The 18,046-nt window shown below is 40.3% G+C and overlaps 1 long non-coding RNA gene across 1 annotated transcript; it reads right to left on the bottom strand.

Annotated features, from left to right (window-relative positions):
- Positions 1-10,657: 10,657 nt before the first annotated feature.
- LOC147898400 (uncharacterized) lies at positions 10,658-11,336 on the bottom strand. Its single transcript, XR_015541490.1, has 3 exons — positions 11,190-11,336; positions 10,896-10,978; positions 10,658-10,805 (listed from the first exon to the last, which is right to left on the bottom strand). It is a non-coding gene; the product is annotated as an uncharacterized LOC147898400 (long non-coding RNA).
- Between the last annotated feature and the right edge of the window lie 6,710 nt (positions 11,337-18,046).

Genomic DNA, 18,046 nt, shown 5'->3' with positions numbered 1-18,046 from the left:
AGTGATGACAAAGAGAGAGTTGGAGAAAGATGAGTGCGCATCAAATGTATCTTTCTCAAAGAGCAATTTGATTCAAGGGGGCACCTTAGTAGGAATAAAAATTGAAAAAGACAACAGAGTACAATGATGATTTACACAAAGTCAAGAATGAGCAACAGATCGTTTCTTCTTTCTAAGAAAGATGCAATGCACTTTGTGATGTCGCCGCCAAAAGCACCTAGATTTCCTGAATTGGTTCCTGCATTGGAGATCCTTCAACATGTGTGGGAGGAATTTCCCATTGAGGAAGCAAGAAAAATGCAGTCAAAGATTATCCTTGAATACTTTCAGGGTGTCATCCAACAAGGTTCAACTTCATTGGAGGGACCTAAGGTGCAAGAATCCACACATGAGAAAGGAAGTGATGAGACACGCCATGTAGATTTGGTTCATGGTAATACAAATGAGGGAGGAAGTGGAGTGGATGAGACAGAACACATTGTAGCAATGGATGAGGGTCTTGTACACGTGGATGCTTACAAGGGATCTACATCTGAGACAGGAATTGAATTGGTGGAGACCGGACATGCACATGCATCTTAGACAGAAATTGAATTGAGTGAGACACGACATGCATCAGATAAGACAGGACATGCACACACATCTCTTGTTCATGGTATTACTCACTTAGATGGTGTAACTCATGAAGTTGATGGAATAACAGAACAAGTGAAGCCCTTAAGTATAGCTGAAGTTGAGGCAATAGAAGAAGAAGTAGGGTGATCTAAAGCAGTTCACATTGAGCCTCTAAAAAATAAACCTCGACGTCAAATGCAAAAGGCAAGTACTTCACGAGCTACAGTTCCAAGTCCTGTAACTGGAAAAAGAGGTCGTTCATAGTCTTGAAATGGAGTCAGATCTAGAAGTAGAAATGTTATCAATGAAGAACCTAAAACTTCGCTTGAATGAGGCTGTGACAGATGAGGATCCAGGATATATATGGGGCCAGAAGACTCAAGTTATACATGCTTCAACAGTGGTCAAAGCAAGTGTCTTCACCAACAGCAGGACCTTAGATATAGCCTATGCTGAAAAGATTTTTCAGGCTTTGATTGATGGAAAAAAACCAGTTGTTTCTAATTTGGTACTCCGTCCAAGAACATTTTGGTCAGTCATGGGAGATTATAGTCAATCCATCAATTTCTCTCAGCCTATAGATTTTGAGATGCAATTCACTAAGTTCCTCGGAAAACAAGTTCCCTCACTTCAAGAAGGACAGAGTTCAGTGAATGATCCAGAACGACATATAAGGGATGCCAAGAGAAATTTCTTAGCTCATTGTACATTTGAGGCAATAGATGGTCAGCACTATGCCTATGCTTGTAATGAGCGCTCTAGAGATGCATACAAGAAAGGAGAAATTACTTATCAAACTTTCGCGAGTGTGCCTCAATTTCACTACTATTCTGCATGCATCTGTATCTTCAAGAACGAGAAAAAATATTTGATTGAGTCGGAAAGACTTAATCATGACATTTATGCACTATGAAAAATCACCTCCACTTCAGAGATGTTGCTCAAAGCTAGGACCATATGGAAAACTTTTAATTCTCCTTTGACCACTCTCAAAAGAACTGCAACTAAAGTGGAAGCGGATAATCTTGTTGACTTCTACACATGCTTGAGTGCCATTGTACCAAGGGGAAAGCAGGAAAGAGCTGAGGTGATTACAAGCTTCAAGACAGTAAGGGATAGGTATCAAGACTACACAAGCATACTTTTCCGTAGTGATGAAGTTTTTCATCAGATCAAAGACGTGTGTCTTGCATGTGAGAAAGGAGATGTTACATATGAGGCTCCATCATTGATTAAAGAGAAGGCAAAGAAGATTGAGAAAAAAGAGATGACAGCTCGGATGTGGAGGCCTTTAAGAAACCTACCAGATAAATACGCAAGTCTTGCTGCAGAGAAATTAATGTCCAAAGAATGGTTTTTTGGCAAAAAGGATAAAGATCATTGCATGGAAGATAACATCATCCAACAGGTCAAGCGTGATGCAGTAAAGAGTGCAATTGAATATTTATTGGGAGAAAAAAATATTCCAATCAGCCAATGTAAAATTGATCATAACATTGTGAGGCAGATGGCATCAGCTTTACCGTCAGCTAAACAGAAGGCTTGGGCGCATAAATGGGTGAAGGTAGAAGATGATGGATCTGAAATTACTCCCTCTATGAGAAGTGACATTCCGGAAAATGTGTATGCATATGCACAAAAAGTCATCAATAACCACACTCTCAGAAAAGAAAAGACTTTGAACAAGGGCTTTTATTTCATACATGAAATCATTTCAGAGTCTGGAAAGAGTGTTGAGTGCAAGGGAGTTTCATTGAGTGATTTTTTGTCCGACGACACTGCTTGGGAGAGACCTCAGCTTTTCTTTGTCTATGAAATATCACCGGATGACATCCGTCCACTCCTTGACAGAATATTACATACCAACATTGGTAGAGTGGGACAATGTAATATAGTCATATTTGCTAATAAAGATGACAAGGAACAAATGTCTGCTATCCTAGAAAAACAATATGGCAATGAGCTCAAGATTTACAATGGGATATACTCAAGAAAAAGGGACAAGAGAGAATGCGGTCTCAAGATACAGAGTCTAGAAACCTTTTTCTTGTGCATGAAGAGCCCTTACAATGATCACTCCTTACAAAACAATATAAGAGGGAATGCAAAGAGATTGCAACTACTGCTGGAAGAGCATGAACCTCCAAGTCCCCTCCATCGCAACGCAAATCACTATGAAAGGCCAGCAAAAAGTGCTAATCTTTTAATTAGTATGATGGAATTTTTGCTACCGTCCAGATGGGAAGTCACATTGTGCCGAATGGGACATCTGTTCGAAGCTCTTATCAGAAAAGGACACAATGTAAATATTATTGAGAGCCCTGCTTGCTTGGAATACCTTGATACCGTGGCTTCTCTCACAATAAAGTTTGATAAGAAAGGTCCGATCTCACATGAAGAGGATGACATAGAGCAGATCATGTATGATGAGAGCAAGAAAGATGATGAAAATGATCAAAGCTCTGGATATAATAGTGAGGACACCAGCGATAGCAAGGAAGCAGAAGAAGATGGATATGACACTGACCTTGCCTCTGAAGGTTACATAAAAAGACCACGAAGATATGTAGAGGTATGAAGACTTATGTTTAATTTTCTTTATTCATTTAAAGGTCTTTTTAAATTTATAATTAATTTAAAATTTTGAATCTCATAATTATTTTATCCTTTTATAGGAGAAGGGAGAGGAGGAGGAGGAGGAGAACATAGTTGGAGCAGAGAATCATGAAAGCTCATCTCAAGAAAGCAAAGCTGCTCTGGCTATCCATCGGATGACTCTAGAAAATAATCATACATTGTAGCAAATGGAGAAGTCATTTCAAGTTAGGTTTCAAGTTCGAGAACAACCTCTTACTTTTATATTCGATGAAGAGGACATTTCAATCCTCATAAACTTCAAGAAAGAGGTCAATGACAAGGTTATAATAGCCATCCTCAGGTTTGACACAAACTTTTTACTGACTTTATGCTTTTGTATTTCCATTGGATCAAATGAACTAATATTCTTTTCTTTTTATTGCAGTATGGTTTTACAACAGCTGCCACTATATATACAAAGATGTGCATATATGGTCAATCCTCTTGTTTCTAGTGTACTTAGCAATAAGCAGAAGACCATAGATGACATTTTTAAGTGGTTGCAACCTATTGATTTGACTGCGGCGTGAGTTATCTTTACCGCATATCACGAGGAGTGAGTATCAATCCCTACCTAGCTTATCTCTTACATTGTGGAGGATTATATCAAATAATAATTATTCTTAATTGATAATGCAGCTTGCATTGGAGCTTGGTAATTGTGGACATCTTAGCCAAGCAATGCTTCTTTGTCAATTCAATAGCATCTATCCATGGCAGTGTGTCAGAGTAAGTATAACCTACTTGTGTCATAATTATGTCAATGAGATGCATCCTATGCAATGCGCACATTCATTTATGTTTTCTATTTTGATGTGTAGATCTGCTCGAAAGTTGGTAAGTGCTATAGATGCACTTATGCAAATGGAGGGTGACTTGGAAGATCAAATAGAGTATGTAACATGCCCTGCAGCGAAGCAGAATGATGACCACAGTTGTGGGTGGAGAGTTGGATATAACTGCTTCTTGCTCCTTGCTCAAATTTTTGATTTGAGAGGCGGTGAAACCTCATTGTCCACATATACAGACTTGCATCTATATGCATTTATGTCATCTATCATTAAGGCATTTATTGATAACGTGGTGGAGCATCCAGAGGAAACATTGGTTGCTACGCCCATAAGTTGTCCTGATGTAACCGCTGTATTGGACGAAATGGGGAGCTCTTCTGAGGTTAAGGTCATCATTAGCAAGCAACCTCGTGTTTTGACTTTTGGTAGCGAGGAAGTTACAATCCTCTCCGACCCTTTGAAAGAGGCTAATGACAAAGTCATGATGGCCATCCTCAGGTTTGATGTGAACATCTCTTGACTTGATACTTCAATCATTTGATTCAATCTGCTTCTAGCATTTGTTTATTTATTGCTGCAGTACGGTTATATCTCATTTTCCTAGATCAGTACAGAATCGCGTCTGTATGCTCGATTCTCTTCTTTCAGCTGTACTTAGTGATAACAAGAAGACAGTAGATGATGTTTGTTCAATTCTACAACCTTTAGACTTGGATGGCATACTACTTGTCTTTATGCCATACTATGAGAAGTAAGTATGGTCTCAATCTTTCTTTTACTCTCTTATTTATAATATTGTGTCAATTAATACTTAATATTGTGATAAATCTTATCGCTCTTTATTGGTGATGTAGTTCACATTGGAGCCTGATAGTATGGGACCTTGATGACAACCATTGTTGGTTTGTCAACTCAATTACAGGCTTTCACGAGGTGTTTAAGTAAGTGTTCTTTTATCATATCATTATGAACATGCATCAAGTTACTATTTACTACACAAATTCACTTTGTCATATGTCATGATGGACAGGTCTGCAAACAAGTTAGTTTCTGCGATTATGAAAATCATGGAGCATCAAGACCAACCAAATTTCCAGACACGCCTCGCAGTGGACCAAAAAGACATGTTTAGTAGTGGGTGGAGAATTGCCTACAACTTCATGTTGTATCTCAATGAAATTTTTGAACATGTCTCCATAGAAGCATATACCAAGCTCGAGCTACAAGATTTTGTGGCTAAGACTGTTCACTATCTAACTGCTATCATTGGGAAACAACATGATGGACTCAATGAAGAACCTGAGGGAGCCAAAGAAAAAGAAGAGACAATTCAGTCTCCTTCTGTATCATAGCCTCAAGTAGAAGCACTACAGTCTACACTTGAATTAGAGACTCAATGCATTCTTCCTACACAAGAAGTGGAGACTCAATGTGCATCTACAACGTCACATCTTGTAAAGGAGGAAGAGATTAAGTCTATCCCGATTGCACCAGAAGTAGAATCTCAATGTACACCATCCACACAAGTAGAGACTCAATGTACTCTTATAGAATCACAGCCTCAAGAGGACTCATCAGACTCTATTCAGTTGTAAAACATGTAGAAAGAAACATGAGTCCTTGAAGATTTTTATCTTGTTTGTATTGATTAATGATAGTGTTTTTAAAACTTATGTTAAATGTTGCAATACATTAGGATATTTTATGATATTTTTTCATTACAATACATTAGGTTTTACTTTTTTGAAAGTCTAATTTATTATGTACAATAAATATCTTATGATGAGAATCTAATAATTATATCATTCTTATGTTCCATCACTTTATTTTATAGATTTCAATGTACTCAAAATCTATCATTTATTATGTACAGCAAGTCTAACTTATATTATATTAAAAGAATATCTCATGATGAGATTCTAATAATTACTAACTTATATTATATTAAAAGAATATCTCATGATGAGATTCTATTAATTATATCATTCTTGTGTTCCATCATTTTACTTTATAGATTTCAATGTACTATCACTATCTTATATGTCTCAAATGTCTCCCATTACGGTCTTGCATCCCATCATTTTATTTTATAATGTCTCGCATTACGATCTTGCATCTAGTCATCTCGCATTACGGTCTTGCATCTGTAGTTCTATAAATTCCCTAGTAGTCGTTCATCTTCTATATCTCACCCGCAGCAGACACTTCTTCCACTTTGCTCTTCTTACCTTACTCCTCTCCTCAAGCTTGCTCCTTCCTCTCCTCAAGCTTGCTCCTTCCATCTTGCCCGCAGCCTTGCCTCCTCTTCTCAAGCATACTCCTTTCATTTTCCACTTTGCTCTTCTTACCTTATTCCTCTCCTCAAGCTTGCTCCTTCCTCTCCTCAAGCTTGCTCCTTCCATCTTGCCCGCAGCCTTGCCTCCTCTTCTCAAGCATACTCCTTTCATCTTGCCTTATCTCCTCTAGTTACCTTCCTCACTCTCGTTACCTTCCTCACCTCGTTCGTCTTCTATATCTTTCCTCACTCTCGTTACCTTCCTCACCTCGTTCGTCTTCTATATCTCACCCGCATCAAAAACTTCTTCCACTTTACTCTTCTTACCTTACTCCTCTCCACACTTCTTCCACTTTACTCTTCTTACCTTACTCCTCTCCTCAAGCTTGCTCCTTCCATCTTGCCCGCAACCTTACCTCCTCTTCTCAAGCATACTCCTTTCATCTTGCAGCCATTATGGATCTTTTTAAGGTAATCGATTCTGTCGAGCAAGCCATTAGCAGCCTCAAAGAATGGATTGCCGAGAACCAAGGAAAGAGAGAGGAGAGAAAGCAAAATCCAGCTCCATTAACCCAGTACGAGAAGGATGACTTTGCTTGTCAGAAGGGCTTAGAGAAGGAAGAGGAAAGAAAAATAAGTATGGCTACTACTGACATAGATAAATTGCAGTCATATAGGAGAGAGTTGATAGACTTTCAAAGTGAGATATCTTCGCGTGTGGCTTGTTATGGAAGATTTTCCCCCAAGGAAGCGCAAGCCATTCGGAACAAACAAAGTGTTATGCAGGAGAAAATTCATCAATCCTTACTTCTCTTCTATAATTTTAACTACATCGATGAGGAAGAGATGAGCTCAGCTCTTGAATGGGTTGAATTTAGGCTAAGGACTTGAAAATAGAAAATTCATCAAATTGAATGGCTGTAGTCTTGAAAATCTCAGGCTTAACTTTTGAAGGTGTTTATTAACACCATTAAATATTAAGAGAGTTTACAACAACCGAATCTTATTTTTTCATGTAACTTATGTAGTCTTGAAAATCTCAGGCTTAACTTTTGAAGGTGTTTATTAACACCATTAAATATTAAGAGAGTTTACAACAACCGAATCTTATTTTTTCATGTAACTTATGTAGGCTGCGTTAAATTTTATAATTTTAGTTTCATGTCCTTAAAAAATATATTAAAAAATGCTTGTTTTTATGTTTTTATATGTGCTTTGAAGATTGGGTTTTTCTGAAATTTTATCTGAAAACTAGTCCAAAAGTATATGTAAAAATGAATTTGTACATTGACAAGTCCAAAATTAATGAAATAAGTGTTTTAAGTGATAGATTAGGCTAGTATGATCCACACTTTGTCATGGTATCAGAGCGTAGGTCTAGTCTCCTGGATTAGTTAAAGGCTTGCCTTAGGAGCACATGTTTTCTCCTAGGTTAGTTGTAGTTTTAGAATGAGAGAATTCCGTCCACCTTAAGTAACGAATTTCGTCCATTGAATGAAAATTCCGTTCATTGCTTTGAGATATTTATGTCATTGCATGTGAGTAATAGAGAGGGAGAAAGAGCCCAAAGCTCTATCTACAACCATCCTTCAACAAACGACTCTTGCAGTAGTTGTGCCAAGCATACAAGAGGCATCGCCACAACAATAGCTTCGGCAACCCCTACAAAAGCAACCTGCAACAACAAGCCTCATAGCCTTACAACAAGCATAGCGAGCTCTAGTGGCTCCTATGACTTCATCAACCACAGGTTTGCTGCCTCTATGTGTTGCTATTCATAGCATAGCCGAGAAGAGCATCAAGCAAAGAGCCACAAGCCTCCAAGAAACTCAGCAAGGCAGCCAGCCGGAAGTGGTCAAGTAGCCTCATGCGCAGGCTTAATGCTCTCCAATGATGCAGCTTGCCTCAACGATCTCCAGCCAAAGGCGGCCAAAGCTTCATTAACCTTAAGCTAAGTGCTATGCCAGCCCATCTCAACTCGTCCATAACTTGGCTGGTGGCCTTTGGTTCTGTTGTCGTCCCTGTCATGATGAAATATGTAGACACGGCTCTGACTGCTCTTCAACAAACGCTCCCACAAGTTAGCCATGGCTCACCAACATACAGCGCTCAGACAGCCATCTTTAACTCCTACTACACCATCTACAAGCTCTACCGCCAAAGCACGCCAAAGCAAAAGGCGCAACAGCCACAGCAAACGGGTTGTCACCTATACCCTCTCTAGCCCTCCAAATGTAGCTAGCCAACGTGCTTAGCAAAAAGCAGCCGGCCTCCAACTGTGACTCCCAATAGATGCAATGAGCATCTGCAAAAGCAAGAGGGGCAGAATCCTCCCATCTATTGTTGTTGTGAAAGCAACGTTGATGATGATCACTGTGTGTTGTCTGCAATGAGGCCATAGATGTCTATGAGGCCTGCGATCTCACCAATTCCAAGTCTCTTTGAGCTTCTCTTGCAATTCAAGGAGGGGAAGGAAGAGGCAAAGGTTCTGCGAGTGAGGGAGGGAAAGAGCTACTCTCGCAGCTCGAGAGAGCTTGAGAGAACTCTGTTAGCCCCAATCCAAGCCAGAATCTGTAAAAGTCTCAGTGCCATGAAGCGTAGTTGAGAGGCTCCCCATGGCAAATATTCGTGCACCAGTTTTTTGTGTCGCAGTGACTCCAACTCTGTCGTCAAAATTTGACTGCGGCATCTGCAAAGAAGCTTCAAAGCTTCCACTTTTTCTAAGGTTCTCAAAAAAAGCCATGTGGTAGGATAAGGCTTAATTGTGGTTAAGTAAATCCAACCATAGTGAACCTTGGTTAGTTTGGTGTGGCTGGTCAACTTAACCTGGGTAGGATTAACCTTGGTCAGCAAGTGGTTAGGGTTGGTTAATATGCCACCTAAGCACATAGCCCTTACTAAGCACAGTTTGGAATACAGCATATGAACTCCTGTGCCACATCATCAAGGCCCCCTCTTCTTCACAAAAACTTCGACAAAGCGTAACTTGCAATCCAGGAGGAATTTGGACACACTCCAAAAAGGAAAAGTGATTGTCTTTTCAAGCTCTACGCGCCTATCCAGTCAAAATCATTGTATGCAATTAGACACTGCCAATATTGAAAGAAATCAATTGGTAAGACCTTTGCAACAAATGACAAATCAAAGCATGAATGCACACATCGCTAGCATAAGCATGCTAAAAGCACAAGTGCATGAGATGACCATAGCACGAAGCATGGCATCCACACATAAAGCATTAAGGCACATGGAAGAACAAAGCATCATGCATCAAGCTACATCAAGCAAAGAAGAAGGGAATGCCATCGACATCAAGCATTGAGAAGCAACATCCTTTCCACCTATAGCCCACATGTTTGTAAATCAAACCTGACCACCTGAGAGTAGCTATGAAAGCACCCAGGGGAGGTATTGACATGTAAAAACCACACTTGACCACCTTAAGTAGCAATGCATGCACTAAGGGGAGGTGATGGAATGTAACTCACATCTGACCGCCTTGCAGTAGCCAAAGGATCATGGCACCAAGGGGAGGTGTTGAGATATGGTGCCATGAGCACATAGATTAAAGGGCAAAGGTATGTGATAAGGAATGTATTAAAGTAGCCACCCTAAGATGTGGATTACATGATGTGGAGATGTGGATTGAGGGTATCCACAAGGAGAGATGTGGATGAGAGGATCCCACATGGTTGACTATTCTAAGGGCTCTCTCTATATAAGAAGCCTATCATGTATGGTTGAATATAGCACATTTGCAATAGATTGAGTGTTTCATACTTCATTTATCTCTCCCCATGGCTTTTTGTATTTGGTTTGATCCTCCATGATCTTTATGTTCATTAAGTGATAGATTAGGCTAGTATGATCCACACTTTGTCAAGCTTAGCCCCTAATCGATTTGAAACCAATGAGTTACAATGAAGTTCTATGCATGGGCTTCAACAGCATGGCCGTACCGTAATGATGTAGAACTGTGATGATCTCGATCCAGGCTTCTTCAAAGTATGTACAAATCGACGAGGAAGTTTGCCAAGGATGTTGGTAGTCTTGGAGAAGACATAAAACGAAAGCAAAAGCTGCGAGAAACCCTCTTCGGAGGCTCTGTCTCCTTCAATGACGATCTGATGATACCATATAATTGAAATAGCGCAAGGTGCATGCAGGGGAAACGTGTAAGGAGATCATAAAATGAATCTTGTATTATCAACTTGCGTACAAGACCATCTTAGGCCGTCGTTATTGGAACTAATTAGTAACTAACGAATAGACGAGATCCAAAGGATCGTGCTATTGAACCTAAACTAGACACGACGTGCTCAAAAACATCATTCACGCTAGCATGCTGATTTAACATCCGTACGAGAGAGCTGGCACAACAATTTCTTTAGTTTGAGCTAGAACAGCATCATGGCTGCTCTTCTTGCCTAACAACAGTTAGCGCCTGCCGATCCAGGTGATCCCGGCCCGCCTTGCTGCTGTGCGCCCTGCAATTTCATGTAGAAATTAGAACAATTCCCCGTGTATACAAACTTAGAAGTTAGGGCGTTCACAGGATTGGTATTGGTTTGCATTACCACGGCTATGCTACCTATCGAGCGAAAACCTCTGATGCGGCTCGTAGAAGTCTCATGGATGGCCGTCCGTATAGGGACTGCGGCTGCGCAATGCCAGAACCTTCAAGTTATAATAGGCGGACTGTAGTGCGGAAATACGGTGAGAAGGGAAACACTGGACTAGCAAGTCACGATTTTGTGGTGCGAAAATCTTTGTATTGTTTGTATAGCCTCTAGAAAAGTTTGCGATTGTCAGGAGGGCTGGATTAGTACTGATTGACTAAGAATATGAGAGATAAAGCAGCAAGAACCTACCTAAGGAATGATCCATAGCGGCAGCGTGAGATGAAAAGACGTGAGTAGTGGCCAGCAGCGCGAGCACGGAGAGGAAGATGGGCAAAAACGTGAAAGCGCGATTCTTCATGGGGCTGTGGGCTGGAGCTTAAGCGGCCAAGAGATGAACTGTCGATTGAGAAAGTGTATGATTATCAACGAGAAATGAAGTTGCCTGTAAACCCCAACTTATAAGAATGAGATAGTCGCTTCAAAAGTCTACGGTCTTCCCTTCTCTTGCATTTCATATCGGGATCTCACTGAGATCTTCGCTTGAAAAGTCTACGTTCTTGCCGTCTCTTGCATTTCATAACCACTTAGATTTGGAATCTCACTCGAGAGCCTCTCTTGACTAGGTCATGACTCATCACCAAACACTTTAGCAATAGTGCCCTCCTTAGGCCCGGTTCAGACTAGGTCGGTGGAAGGCCTCGAGGTTTTGAAAAAGGAGGACATGATCGCCTGTGTGGTGGTTCACACCATTTGGCGTAAAAGACAATTGAGCATTTAATTTCAACGATAGTTTATTGGCTTGGTGGATGAGGAGATGGGTGTAGACCCCGCTACCCACATTCAATACCCAATAAAATAAATTCGCGGTTCAAATTTTTCAAAAATCCTTTGCTTGGGCGGCCTTCTTACATCGGACAACTTTTTTTCCTTTGAGCATCCGGGCCCGTAACTTTGATTGGTCAACGTGGGACAACGCCCCTTCAGCATTCCTTTTGCAGGTCTTTCGCCGGCCTAGTCTGAACCCTGCCTTACCCTTATCAAAGCTGGTCATCCCCAAATACTTTAGCAATTATAGTTGCCCACTAGAAGTCTTTGTGGACCTCCATTTCCAAAAATATGGGTGTCCCAACTTTGAATCTTACACCAAGAGTATGTCCCCTTCTTGTAGAAGAATTAAAAAAATTGAATACTCATAGTCCCTGCAGCTATGAATTGATTAACAAAAAACTTTTAAAACCCCTCCCTCTTTATCTCTCACTACTAAGCTTTGCCCCCCCCCCCCCCCCCCCGCTCTCGATCTCTCCCTCCCTCACTGTCTCTCTGTCAACCCTCACTCCTCTCTTAGCTCTTCCCCTCGTCATCCCCTTCCCTCAGCACTTCCACTCCCTCATTGTCTCCTTCCCCCTCCTGACGTCTTCCCCTCCCCTCTTCCCTCAGTTAAACTCAACCCCTTCCCCTCTTCGTCCCGCTCTCTCTCCCTTCTCCCTCCCTATGTAATAAGCATCCTCCCCCCCTAGCCCCTCCCCTACCTAGCACCTCCACTCCCCTCTAATTGCCCATCCTCTCCCCTCCCCAACCCCCTCACCTTCCCCCTTCTCAATGATCATATAGTAGGCCTCGCTAGTTGACGTTAGTTTAGTTTCTTTAATTCTATTTATTTTAGTTTAGTTTAGTTTATTAAGCTAAGTGCCAAGTGCATTTAGCTTAACATGAATTAATGTGAACTTTCAAGTTGTAAATTGAATTATTTTTGTGGCATGTTTTTTTATATGCAATAATTAAAAAATGTTGACTTTGGTACTATGGTTGAGTAGATTATAAGTTACTCGTTTTAGAAGAATTGGTATACATTGTGGGAGATGTTGATCTTCTTATGTCATCCATGTTTCCAAAGTATAAGAAGTCAACTACGCCCATGAAAAATCCTATTGGACCGCAACTTTTAAAAATATGCATATCCCACTTCCGCCTTTCGATGAACTTTTTGGACTCTTCTAACGTCATCCACATCTCAAAAGTATAAGGATCATGTAGAAGATTACATGAGAATTTTAGTCTATGATGTTTCTCTAAGTACAAAAGTTTTATTTGTATTTTTAAGTAATCCCAAAAGCTACAAACTATGTGCTTACAAGTTCTAGCTCTTCTAAGTCAACCATCTTGATTTGTAATGATCTTCTAAACTAAACATTAAAAAACATTTGTGGACTATAGTAATGTTAGAAGAAGGGTATTCATTATTTGTTTCATTTACTAGTTGTCTAATTAGTTTATGATTTTGTACATATTATCATTTTTATCTTTTTAAAATATTTACTTATTAACTTGATTTATTGCTTATTTGTCTTTTTATGTCAATGCCATTATTTTAAGGCATATTGCTATTTTAATCATTTAAAATAAACTCTTTACATTTGTTATATCCTTATTTGTATTTTTGTATTAATTGGAGATATCATTTTTATGCATATGGTTTTTTTTTTGTATTGTGCTTCTTATTTGTCTTTTTTAAATCAATGATATTGTTTTAATGTGTACTGTAATTTAGCTCATTCAAAATATTTTCTAATTAATTTCTTTTATACTTAATTATAGTTTTTATATCAATGATAATATTTTAATGCATATTACCATTTTGATCTTTTTAAAGTACTTTACTAAATTAATTTATTGTTAATAATATTATTTTAATAAATATCTAACATAAGTAAAAGGAATATTAATTTATTTTCTTTGCATATTGTTCATGCCAACACTTACAAATTGGGAGGAGAAAGTCCCAAAGATATTGCATATGCAAGAGATTGGGACGAGTTACCAAGAAGAAATATCCATTTTCAAGGGGGGAAATTTTTTGAAGTTTTTTCAAAAGTTGTTATATTAGCAAGAGGTTGGGAGGCAATTCTCCACTTGTAGCTTCATCATGTAAATTTAGCAATAAGTTAAAATAGTAAGTATAAAATTTCTTTTAAATTTATTATATTTTTCATATCAATGATAATATTTAAATGCATATAACCATTTTACTCTTTTAAAAATATTTTTACTAATTAATTTATTTTCAATAATGTTATTTTAATAAATTTCTAAAGACGTAAAAGAGGTATGAACAAAAATATTACTTTACTTTATTTACATTTTGTTCATGCAAGGGCTTACAGATTGAGAGAAGAAACTCCTAAAACCTCGAATAGTCCGACTCAACACAAATATCACTAAGGGCAACCAGGGAGTAGCGCAAGGACCGACCCCTCCCCTGCGAGGTGTTACACAAGAACCTCCCTCTAATTATGAAGGCAAACCCTCGAAAGTAATTGCGATCATACCACCTCTGATGGTACCGACCTACTGACGAAAGCAAGGGTCTGCGCCAAGGGCGATCACACAAGAACTCGCTTTTCCCAAGAAAATGGACCATGCTGCAACAACTAGGCCTAACGCCAATGTGCCTTTGGTGTCCAAGGTAAAGCACAAGCTAGACCATTAATCTATGTGGCTTTAACATGCTATGCGGTAGCACAGTGTCCATCCACATCACATTCCTCATAATCGTCCAGTCTAGGTCTAGGTGAGTCAGTACGGTAGGCATCTCACCTGATGCACCCGCAACCCACAAGTCACTACCGAACAAGAACACAAACACACACACATCCATGGTCAGCACTAGGTGATTAGGGTTAGTACGTCCATTTTTGCATTTGTTCACCATCTTGCACGATGGCCTCACTATCAGTCCCACACCACACAAATGCATTCCACTCGCTCCCTCTCTCACTAACCTTCACACACACCCCCTCTTCCACTTCTCTACATAGTCAAGTCCCGCCGATCATTGGCTATAGAAGCATCCCACCGATCGTCGCAATCCAGTATCATGCCGAATGTCACCATCGACTACCCTGCCGACCGTCACCATCAAGGATCATGTCAGTCATGGCTCTTTTCATATCACACCAGCCATTGCCAAAGCAGTACCCAGATAGCCGTCGCCATCGACTTACCCTGCCGAACAATGCCATTGCCAGATCACACCAACTGTCGCCATTGACTTACCCCACTGGCCATCGCCCTTGAAAGATCCCACTGGCCGTGGGGATGTAAAATCTATATAAACAAGCCTTATCCCACCGGGTCATTGCCATAGTAGTTTCCCCCACACTCTTGCAAAATTTACCCAAAATTCTCACAACCTCCTGCCCTCTTCCACTGCCATCTAGAACAGCATGTTTATGTCCTCCCGTTCTTCCTCGTCCACCGACTCCCTCATCACTCAACTTCCATCACTCTTTTTGATGGATCTCAAACACAAATTCTTCAAGTTCAAAATGGAGTTGGGACTCTGCCCCTGCCCTATCCCATAGGCCACTGGTCCCTCAGATTCCCAAAGCACCCCTTCTGTGACAATCAGTATGTCTTTCGAGTTCCCCATAAAAGATTTGCAAGGGGAAGAAGAAGTGTCCAACAGACAAGCCACCCAGGAGAGTACTACAGAAGTTGATACACCCCTCTCAATATTAAGAAAGCACACTCCAGCTCCAACAGCAGGCAAATACAAGGTTGTGCACTCCCAATCACACTCATCGCTTGGAGAAGCATGGCTCGAAGAATTGGACGTGTGCATTGTGCGCTTGTGCTTCTCTTACGAGGGTCACGACTACACCCTCCACTACCATATAGGGGCAGCCTATGTAGCATTGAAGGAGCCAAGGGTGGAGGATGCACTCAGAGTTGCTGGCCTGAGCTGAGTGGCAAACTGCCTCCCATGCCACCTGGACATGAAGCTATTGGCGGAATTCCTCCAGGTGTACAACAGCAACAACACCAACATTGGCATCCTGTAAGATGCTCCCCATCACTACTAAACTAATCAAGATGTGGTAGGTGCCACCTTCGCCTTGCCAGTCACATCTACCCAAGGCCATTTTGTTTGGTCATGTGCAACCGGACCCAAGCCAGCTTCTCGCACAATATGAGGACCCCCAGATGCAAGAATTCATGACCCAACAACTGCGATGGTAGCAAGTAGATTCTCAAAATAGGGGCAAATGGGTTCAACAGGACCCATCATGATTGAAGACCTCCTAGGGGACGAAATAGTCACCATTGGCCTCCATCTAGGAGCCAAAGCCACGCCAGCCACTCCCGTTGTGCCCTATGTCTCGGTCTCCACAACAGGCTAGGAGACCGCATCCTTTGGCACCGGCACCTCCTCCTCTCCATCCCGAGGGGTCCACTAGGGTTTATCGTATGGTACCACATGAGTGTAAGGAAGGGGGGTTATATAAGGGAAGGAAGGTACATTTTATAAGGTAAGGTCCCATAAATAGGGGGTAGATAAGGGGAATTCTCATATATTTATTGCACATAGGTGATGTCTTCTTATTACTACTAGTGAATCCCCCGTGCTCTCCATGGGCAGGCCTAGCAGAGGCTCTACAATTTTGCAGCGTGACCCAATATAGGGCACCAGGTGGCTATAGCCACATGTCGACCAAGCAACTATTGAGTGCGGACCTGATGGAACAACACCTATTTGAAGCCATGGTATAGCTCCCACAATTTGCACACAACACCTATTTCATTAATTTTGGACTCTTGCGCTGTCCAAATTCATTTTGTGAGATAATTTTGGATAAAACATTTCAAAAAAAGAGGCTCTTATAAAACAAAACATTGAGTCAAAAAGGAAGATTTTAAAAAATCAAATTAGAAAAATTGACGTGAGATGTTATTAAAACTAGAGTACATTAAAAATAGAGTACATCACATTGTTAAAAGAGACAAAAAGTAAGATTTTAAAAAATCAATTAGAAAAAATGGCGTGACATGTTATGAAAACTAGAGTACATTTCAAAAAGAGCACATCACATTTGTAAAGAAGTAGATCATATTACTCAAAGCCATATGGTGTCAAAAAACACCTTAATACAGTCTCTCTAAACATCATCTTAACATCACATTTGTACAAGAAGTAGATCATATTACTCAAGGCCATATGGTGTCAAAAAACACCTTAATACAGTCTCTCTTATCTTCTTAATCACCCTAAGTCTAGAAGATCTCATCATTGGTCTCTCTTATCTTCTCAACAACCCAATCTTTCACTGCCTCCATAGCTGTATCCTCAACATAATTACATGCGAAGAAGAAATTTAAGCAATCACAAATTGTTTCTTTATAATTTCTCTGAGAGGCTCTTATTGTTCTCTCAGCATCCGCATCAAATCACCCATGATGAGAGCTGCAATAACGCAGGTTACTTAAGAAGTCTAATAGATCTTGTCATGCTTTTATCATACGTCTTAAAAGTCTTTCACTCTCTGCTATCTTGAGAGTCTCCTCCCTCTCTGCGTGCCTTTGTGTAGCAAATTCCTCTCTCTCCATGTGTGTTAAAGGAGAACCTTGTCAAATTCTGGCCTCTCTCTGTGCTCCTTGGTCAGCAATCCATTCTTTGAGATTGTTAATTCTGAACTCCACGTCTTCGACAATGCCAAGGACATCCATGGGTGGGGAGATGATAAAGAAAGGGAGATGGACTACGATGCAAGAAAGAAGAGAGTGTCTGCAGAAGGACTATGATGGAAGAATACAAGTTAATGAGAAGCACTAGGATGGATGAAAGAAGAGAGTGTTTGTGGAAAAAACTAAGATAGAAGAATACTTGGTTATCAGGATGGATGAAAGAAGAGAGTGTTTGTGGAAGGACTAGGATAGAAGAATACAAGTTACTCAGAAGGACTAGGATGTAAGAAATAAGAGAGTGTTTGTGGAAGGACTAGGATGGAAGAATACAAGTGCACTAAGGCATGATGTGTTCACTATGATAAGGATAAGGGTTGGAATAAAGTGAGAGGCACGATGTGTTCACTATGATAAGGATAAGGGTTGGAATAAAGCGAGTGGAGATTGAATGCTCTACTTTAAGTGAGTGGAGATGATAAGGATAAGGGTTGGAATAAAGTGAGAGAAGCATTGCGAATGCTCTACTTTAAGTGAGTGGAGATTGTCCAACTGAATAAAATTCTCATCACACAAGGATTTATTTCCAAATAACCACATCATCACACATTCATATCATAAAATTGTGTGCATGAAGAAATATATTA

Source organism: Dipteris shenzhenensis, chromosome 9, assembly GCF_047967505.1.
Source record: "Dipteris shenzhenensis isolate YYH24624 ecotype China chromosome 9, Dip_SZ_1.0, whole genome shotgun sequence".
Classification (NCBI taxonomy): Eukaryota; Viridiplantae; Streptophyta; class Polypodiopsida; order Gleicheniales; family Dipteridaceae; genus Dipteris; species Dipteris shenzhenensis.
Note: the sequence above shows the minus strand (reverse complement) of the source record. Positions and strands in the feature narration are given on the sequence as shown.